Source organism: Ascaphus truei, chromosome 2, assembly GCF_040206685.1.
Source record: "Ascaphus truei isolate aAscTru1 chromosome 2, aAscTru1.hap1, whole genome shotgun sequence".
NCBI classification, from domain to species: Eukaryota; Metazoa; Chordata; class Amphibia; order Anura; family Ascaphidae; genus Ascaphus; species Ascaphus truei.
In genome coordinates this window covers 39,421,329-39,429,206 of record NC_134484.1, presented here as the reverse complement: position 1 = coordinate 39,429,206, position 7,878 = coordinate 39,421,329, and the positions used below count along the sequence as shown (strand labels likewise).

At 51.4% G+C, this 7,878-nt stretch overlaps 1 long non-coding RNA gene across 1 annotated transcript; it reads right to left on the bottom strand.

The window, feature by feature from the left end:
* Positions 1–3,302: 3,302 nt before the first annotated feature.
* LOC142488491 (uncharacterized) lies at positions 3,303–7,534 on the bottom strand. Its single transcript, XR_012799437.1, has 3 exons — positions 7,241–7,534; positions 4,491–4,546; positions 3,303–3,652 (listed from the first exon to the last, which is right to left on the bottom strand). It is a non-coding gene; the product is annotated as an uncharacterized LOC142488491 (long non-coding RNA).
* Between the last annotated feature and the right edge of the window lie 344 nt (positions 7,535–7,878).

The window sequence follows — 7,878 nt, the reverse complement described above, 5'->3', positions numbered from 1 at the left end:
TTCATTTACCTCATAGCGAACGTCATATCTTCCCCTAATGTATTCTTAATTTACCTCATAGCGTACGTCATATCGTCCCCTAATGTATTCTTCATTTACCTCATAGCGTACGTCATATCTTCCCCATATGTATTCTTTTTGAAGTACATAATGTTTTAATGTTTTTTATTAGATAAAGAGGCACGTGGTAAGTGGAAGAATCTTCGTGATACATTTAGGAGGGAGTTTAAAAAGTTAAGCAGCCACGCTCTGGTGACCCAGGCCAAGCAGTGAAGATTACACCTCAACGTGGCCATATTTTAAAATATGGCGTTTATTATAGACCAAATACTGCCAGCAAAATCTGTTTCAAATCTGGAAGAGGCCGGACCTCCAGATCAACCAATTACAGAATTAACGTTCGTGATTGTGGAAGAGAATTCCATGTCAGACACAGTTCCATCAACTGAACCCGTGTCAAAAAAGCCACGTCCGTGAGTGACTGACTGACTGTGTGAGTGACAGACTGACTGGGTGACTGACTGACTGACTGGGTGACTGACTGACTGACTGGGTGAGTGACTGACTGGGTGAGTGACTGACTGACTGGGTGAGTGACTGACTGACTGGGTGAGTGACTGACTGACTGGGTGAGTGACTGACTGACTGGGTGAGTGACTGACTGAGTGCCAGTGTGAGTGTCTGACTGGTGAGTGACTGACTGGGTTACTGACTGCTGACTGGGTGAGTGTAGAATGGGACAAATACATTAGGAATAACTGTAGACAGCATAAGAAATTGTTACAATCAACCAATGTTTTATTTAACAGTGTATGCGGCCGGGAGCACCACCCCTTTGGCACCTCCCGTCCAGCGGGTCCCCTTTCCTCGCGCCCCCCCCCCCCCCAAAAGACCCTCTTTATATTTTTAATTATAACCTGACTTTTCATTTTTTTATTCCTTGGGATTAAAAAAAAAAAAAAAAGGGGGGGGGGGGGGAAGAATTCAAGACAAAGCAATGAGGTTCTCTTAAAGTCACCCCCCGCCCTCATCCTAATAAATTATTTGGAATGGATGGGCTAAAATCCCAACTGAGAAAGGCTGGGCAGGCGGCATTCCCTCCCCCATCCCCCACCATACCACACTCGGGCGCAGTGGAAGCTTTGGGAGGTGGCAGGGTGGATGGGAGGCACGTGGCGAGGTGTCCCCCAGCAGGCGCCCCAGGGACAGTCAGAACCGCCGTGGCCGCCATTGCCCTGCTCCCTCGCCGCATGTCCCGCACAGCATAAAGCTAGTGGTCGGGCGGGCGGGCAGACCAGCACACCTCATGCGGCGGGCATGGGTGACTGGCTGGCTGGGTGACTGACTGGCTGACTGGCTGGCTGATGGGGGGGTGACTGACTGACTGGCTGGGGGGGGGTGACTGGCTGGCTGGGGGGATGACTGACTGACTGGCTGGGGGGTGACTGACTGACTGACTGGCTGGGGGTGACTGACTGACTGACTGGCTGGGGGTGACTGACTGGGGGGGGTGAGTGACTGACTGACTGGGTGAGTGACAGAGTGTGGGGGGGAGAGACAGAGTGTGGGGGGGGGTTGAGACAGAGTGTGGGGGGGAGACAGAGTGTGGGGGGAGAGACAGAGTGTGGGGGGAGAGAGACAGAGTGTGGGGGGGGGAGAGAGAGTGTGGGGGGGAGAGAGAGAGAGTGTGTGGGGGGGGGAGAGAGAGAGTGTGGGGGGGAGGAGAGAGAGTGGGGGAGAGAGAGTGTGGGGGAGAGAGAGAGTGTGGGGAGAGAGAGAGTGAGTGTGGGGGAGAGAGAGAGTGTGTGGGAGAGAGAGTGTGTGGGAGAGAGAGAGTGTGGGAGAGAGAGCGAGAGTGTGGGGGAAGAGAGAGAGAGTGTGGGGGGGAGAGAGAGAGAGAGTGTGCGGGAGAGTGTGGGGGAGAGAGAGAGTGTGGGGAGAGAGTGTGGGGAGAGAGAGGGAGAGTGTGGGGGGAGAGGAATGAGAGTGAGTGGGGGAAGAGAGAGAGTGAGTGGGGGGAGAGAGAGAGTGTGGGGGGGGAGAGAGAGAGTGTGGGGGAAGAGAGAGAGTGTGGGGGAGAGAGAGGGAGAGTGTGGGGGGAGAGAATGAGAGAGTGAGTGGGGGGAAGAGAGAGTGAGTGGGGGGAAGAGAGACAGTGAGTGGGGGAAGAGAGACAGTGAGTGAGGGGAAGAGAGAGAGTGAGTGGGGAGAGAGAGAGTGTGGGGGAGAGAGAGAGCGTGAGTGGGGGGAGAGAGATAGTGGGGGGGAGAGAGAGTGTGGGGAGAGAGAGTGTGGGGTGAGAGAGAGAGTGTGGGGGTGAGAGGAGTGTGGGGGGAAGAGAGAGAGTGTGGGGGGGAAAGAATGAGAGAGAGTGAGTGGGGGAAGAGAGAGAGTGAGTGGGGGGAAGAGAGAGAGTGAGTGGGGGGAGTGTGAGTGGGGGGAGAGAGAGTGTGGGGGAGAGAGAGAGAGTGTGGGGGGGGGAGAGTGAGTGGGGGAGAGAGAGAGTGAGTGGGGGAAGAGAGAGAGTGAGTGGGGGGAAGAGAGAGTAGGGGGAAGAGAGAGAGAGTGTGGGGGGAAGAGAGAGAGTGTGGGGGAGAGGGAGAGTGTGGGGGAGAGAGAGTGTGGGGGAGAGAGAGAGTGTGGGGGGAGAGAGAGAGTGTGGGGGAGAGAGGAGGGAGAGTGTGGGGGGGAGAGAATGAGAGTGAGTGGAGGGAAGAGAGTGAGTGGGGGGAAGATAGAGAGTGAGTGGGGGGGAAGAGAGAGAGTGAGTGGGGGGAGAGAGAGAGAGAGTGTGGGGGGGGAGAGAGAGTGAGTGGGGGGGAGAGAGAGGCATTTGGCCTCTTTTCCAGGTGCATTATTTCCCCTACTTCTATGAATTGAAGTTGGAAGTTGAGTTACACGATCCAACTTTGAAACTCAGCTTGTGCCTTCCAAATCTATAACCACATTATGTAGTATAGCCACACAATTACAATACGTGTTGCATTCGGTACAGACGTTTCAATAACTTTTAATAACAGTCTCCATTTAGCGTCATAATACCAAAAGCACATTCGACACAATGTCTTGCCTGGACAGCTGTAATTAAATATTTCAGCCTCTCTAGTTATTCCTTGTCTACAGTATGGTTTCAAGAGGTATTTAAGTAATGGATAAGCTTCATCCGCTAGCAGTACATGAGGTACATTTTCTCTGGTACTTAATGGCAATCTTTAATCAGCAGGAAACTTTAATTTATCTTGTTCAATAAGGTCAAAAAGTGATGAGGCTCTAACACCCCACCGTTGCTTTGCTTCCCGTATGCTCCTACATCAATAGTGATAAATCTACATTTTGCATCTGCGACAGATTGCAGAACAATCGAATGAAAATGTTTGTAATTAAAATACATTGTGCCAGAATTTTTGGGGTGCTTTATTCTAATATGTTTGCCACCTATACAGCCAACGCAATTTGGAAAATTCCATTTGCTCTCAAATTCCATAGGCACATTTTGCAATTTTTCTATACTAGGAAATGGCATGTGTTCCGCTTGTAATGCATTGTATATACAGTAGCATCACATGTTTCATTAATAATTTTTGCCACTGTGCTTCTCCCCATCTTGAATGAAAATGACAATTCACGAAATGGTGTTCCAGTCGATAGAAATCTGTATAATAAAATAAAAAATGTTGTATTTATTAAATAGATCAATACAGCTCTCAAAAATATATTTACATTGTTAAAAAAAATTCCTGTACAAAATTAGTAGAGAATGAAATATGATTTTAGGTAAACATGGTTTTACTTTATATAGAAGGCATTGCATGCATGTAGGGTAATACACAAACACACACGTGTGTGTGTGTGTGTGTGTACACACACACACGTATATATAAATATATATGCACACACACGCGTGTGTGTGTGTGTGTGTGTGTGTGTGTGTGTGTGTGTGTGTGTGTGTGTGTGTGTGTGTGTGTGTGTGTGTGTGTGTGTGTGTGTGTGTGTGTGTGTATATATATATATTTATATATATATATATATATATATATATATAGACAGTGTTTGACAAATCACCCAAAAATCTACTCGCCCAACCCAAAAATCTACTCGCCCAACCAAAAAATCTACTCGCCACCTAGCACCGCCCCCAACCCCACCCCTAGTCCCGCCCCCAGCCTCGCTTTAAAATAAAATATATAAATAAAATACATTTAATAAATTCCTAGGCAGAACAACATTCGTTTTTGACATAAATGTATTTATTGTATTATATTATACTACAATTCATTCTGGTTACATGTGTGTGTAAATGTCGGATCTAGAAATAAAAGCCAGGTGTGAATGACTAGTTTCCTGAACCCCTTAACCAGTGTCTGGACATCCCTGCTTCACAATATCTAAAGCAGCAATCCCGCCTGGGATCTTACCTGATCCGCAGACCCTCAATGTCCAGGTACCCTCATTCACCCCATGTTATACATTGGAGGGGAGGTGTTCCTTACCTGTCTTCTGTGTTAGGGGGGGTTCCGATGTCTTCCGTGTGAAGCTTGAGTCAGATCTGGAAGAAAGCAGTATAGGTTATTTCGGTGTAGTATAGGGCAGTTAAGATATATAGGGTAAATAAGAGATCCAGAGTGTGAGGGAGAGAGAGAGTGTGGGGGAGAGGGAGAGAGAGTGTGGGGGAGAGGGAGAGAGTGTGGAGGAGAGGGAGAGAGTGTGGGGGAGAGGGAGAGAGTGTGGGGGGGAGGGAGAGAGAGGAAGTGTGGGGGGGAGAGAGTGGGGGGGAGAGTGTGGGGGGAGAGAGAGAGAGTGTGCGTGAGAGAGATGTGGGTGAGAGTGTGGGTCAGAGAGAGTGTGGGTGAGAGAGAGTGTGGGTGAGAGAGAGTGTGGAAGAGAGAGAGAGTGGGGAAGAGAGAGAGAGAGTGTGTGGAAGAGAGAGAGAGAGTGGGGAAGAGAGAGAGAGTGTGGGGGGGAGAGAGTGTGGGGGGGAGAGAGAGAGTGTGGGGGGGAGAGAGAGAGTGTGGGGGGAGAGAGAGAGTGTGGGGGGGAGAGAGAGAGTGTGGGGGGAGAGAGAGTGTGGGGGAAGAGTGTGGGGGGGAAAGAGAGTGTGGGGGGGAGAGACACAGAGGGGTGACACACAGAGGGTGGGGGAGACACAGAGAGAGAGAGGGTGGGTGACTGGCTGGCTGACTGGCCGGCTGGGTGAGTGACTGGCTGGTTGGGTGATTGGCTGGCTGGGTGACTGACTGGCTGGCTGGCTGGGTGGCTGATGGGGGGGGGTGACTGACTGACTGACTGGCTGGGGTGACTGACTGACTGGCTGGGGGGGTGACTGACTGGCTGGGGGGGTGACTGACTGACTGGCTGGGGGTGACTGACTGACTGGCTGGGGGTGACTGACTGACTGGCTAGGGGTGACTGACTGGGGGGGGGTGAGTGACTGACTGACTGGGTGAGTGACTGACTGACTGGGTGAGTGACTGACTGACTGACTGAGTGACTGACTGACTGGGTGAGTGACTGACTGACTGAGTGACTGGGTGAGTGACTGACTGACTGACTGGGTGAGTGACTGACTGACTGGGTGAGTGACAGACTGACTGGGTGAGTGACAGACTGACTGGGTGAGTGACAGAATGACTGGGTGAGTGACAGACTGACTGGGTGAGTGACAGACTGACTGGGTGAGTGACAGACTGACTGGTTGAGTGACAGACTGACTGGGTGAGTGACAGACTGGGTGAGTGACTGACTGACTGACTGGGTGAGTGACTGACTGACTGGGTGAGTGACTGACTGACTGGGTGAGTGACTGACTGACTGAGTGGGTGACTGACTGGGTGAGTGGGTGACTGACTGAATGGGTGAGTGACTGACTGACTGGGTGAGTGACTGACTGACTGTGTGAGTGACTGACTGTGTGAGTGACTGACTGACTGGGTGAGTGACTGACTGACTGGGTGAGTGACAGACTGACTGGGTGAGTGACAGACTGACTGGGTGAGTGACTGACTGGGTGAGTGACTGACTGGGTGAGTGACTGACTGAGTGGGTGAGTGACAGACTAACTGGGTGAGTGACAGACTGACTGGGTGAGTGACAGACTGACTGGGTGAGTGACAGACTGGGTGAGTGACTGACGGACTGACTGACTGGGTGAGTGACTGACTGGGTGACTGACTGACTGGGTGAGTGACTGACTGACTGGGTGAGTGACTGACTGACTGAGTGGGTGACTGACTGGGTGAGTGGGTGACTGACTGACTGGGTGACTGACTGACTGGGTGAGTGAGTGACTGACTGGGTGAGTGACTGACTGTGTGAGTGACTGACTGACTGGGTGAGTGACTGACTGACTGACTGGGTGAGTGACTGACTGACTGGGTGAGTGACAGACTGACTGGGTGAGTGACAGACTGACTGGGTGAGTGACAGACTGACTGGGTGAGTGACAGACTGACTGGGTGAGTGAGTGACTGACTGGGTGAGTGACTGACTGGGTGAGTGACTGACTGACTGGGTGAGTGACTGACTGACTGTCGCCATTTTTAACTCCTTCTTGCTCCGCAGAGCACATGTAGTGACGGCCGCCATCTTCAGTGAGCCTTCCACATGTATGGCTCCACTATTCTCAGTGTCTAGTGCATAACTCGTTCCTAGACACTGACTGTTCTCACTGACACTCTCTGATGCTCTCTGCATGCTTTACCCACTGATATGATGTTGGCATACCCCAGGCTAGGCAGAACTCTTTCTTGGTACACCACACTCACTGACGGTTCCTGCAAGTACTCTGTGGTGTGTTTTATGTGGGTGCTGGCTAGTGTACAGGGCATCTCCCTAAGTACGGCGTCTGCTACTTTTGGCCACTCATAGTGCGGGCTCTGGGCCATGGTCCCTGGACTAGTTAACAGGCTAACCCACCCAGTTGCCATACACTATCTGCCTCAAGGGACTAGAACAGCTATAGCCAGATACCCATCTTACAACACCCTCTTAGGGCACCCAGGGCGTACTGTGCAAGAGTCCACGCTCCGCTGACTACCCCTGGTATACATATATGCCCTACTCTCTACAGCACTTGCATGGAAGGTGCACTTAGCTCTTCCAGCTCTGCTTCGCTGAAAGCCTGTCCTGTTTCTGGATCTCAGCAGCTCGCCTCCAAATGTAACCCATCTCCCCCCCCCCCAGTCGCAGATCGGACCCCTAGGGTGTAGTGAGGGCTGGCTACATGTATGTGAGTGGTGCATACCTGCTGGTAACAGGAGGGCCTGAGTCTCCCGCGATGGGGTATATGCATTCATCTTTAGCAACGGTGCAGCGCCTCCATCTCTGGTAAGCCCTTAGGATGTAGGGTGAAATCCTTCCAGAGAGCCCTTTGCTTCAATGCGAGAGATTTCAGTCTCACACACAGGGGGCTATGCACTAAGCTCCGAGCTTTCGTGCTGGGCTGATAAAAAATGAAGCCGGTGGCGCGATTCCCATTCCTCAGCCCATTTCCTATCGGACGTGCCCAAAACTGGCTTATCGTGCGTGCAAGCTTTTTTCCCTCTGCTATCGCACTTAAAGTTCACGTACGCTACCTGATAGGAAAAAAAGCCGCACGTTACATTTGCATGGAGATTTGCTATCTCCATGCAAGGCTATTACTGGCAATCGTACACTAAATAAATAAATTTTATTTATAGTGTACATGAGCAGGGGGTCTCCGGAGTTGAACCGCATTGGTTTCAGGTCCGAGGACCCCCTAGAGCAGGAGATAAGGCCCCATTATGGGGTGCCGGTATCCCCTGTAGTTTAAAGCTCCCGCGTCACGTGACCGGGTTATTTACATTCTGCAGGGGATACCGGCACCCCATAATGGGGCCTTATCTCCTGCTCTAGGGGGTC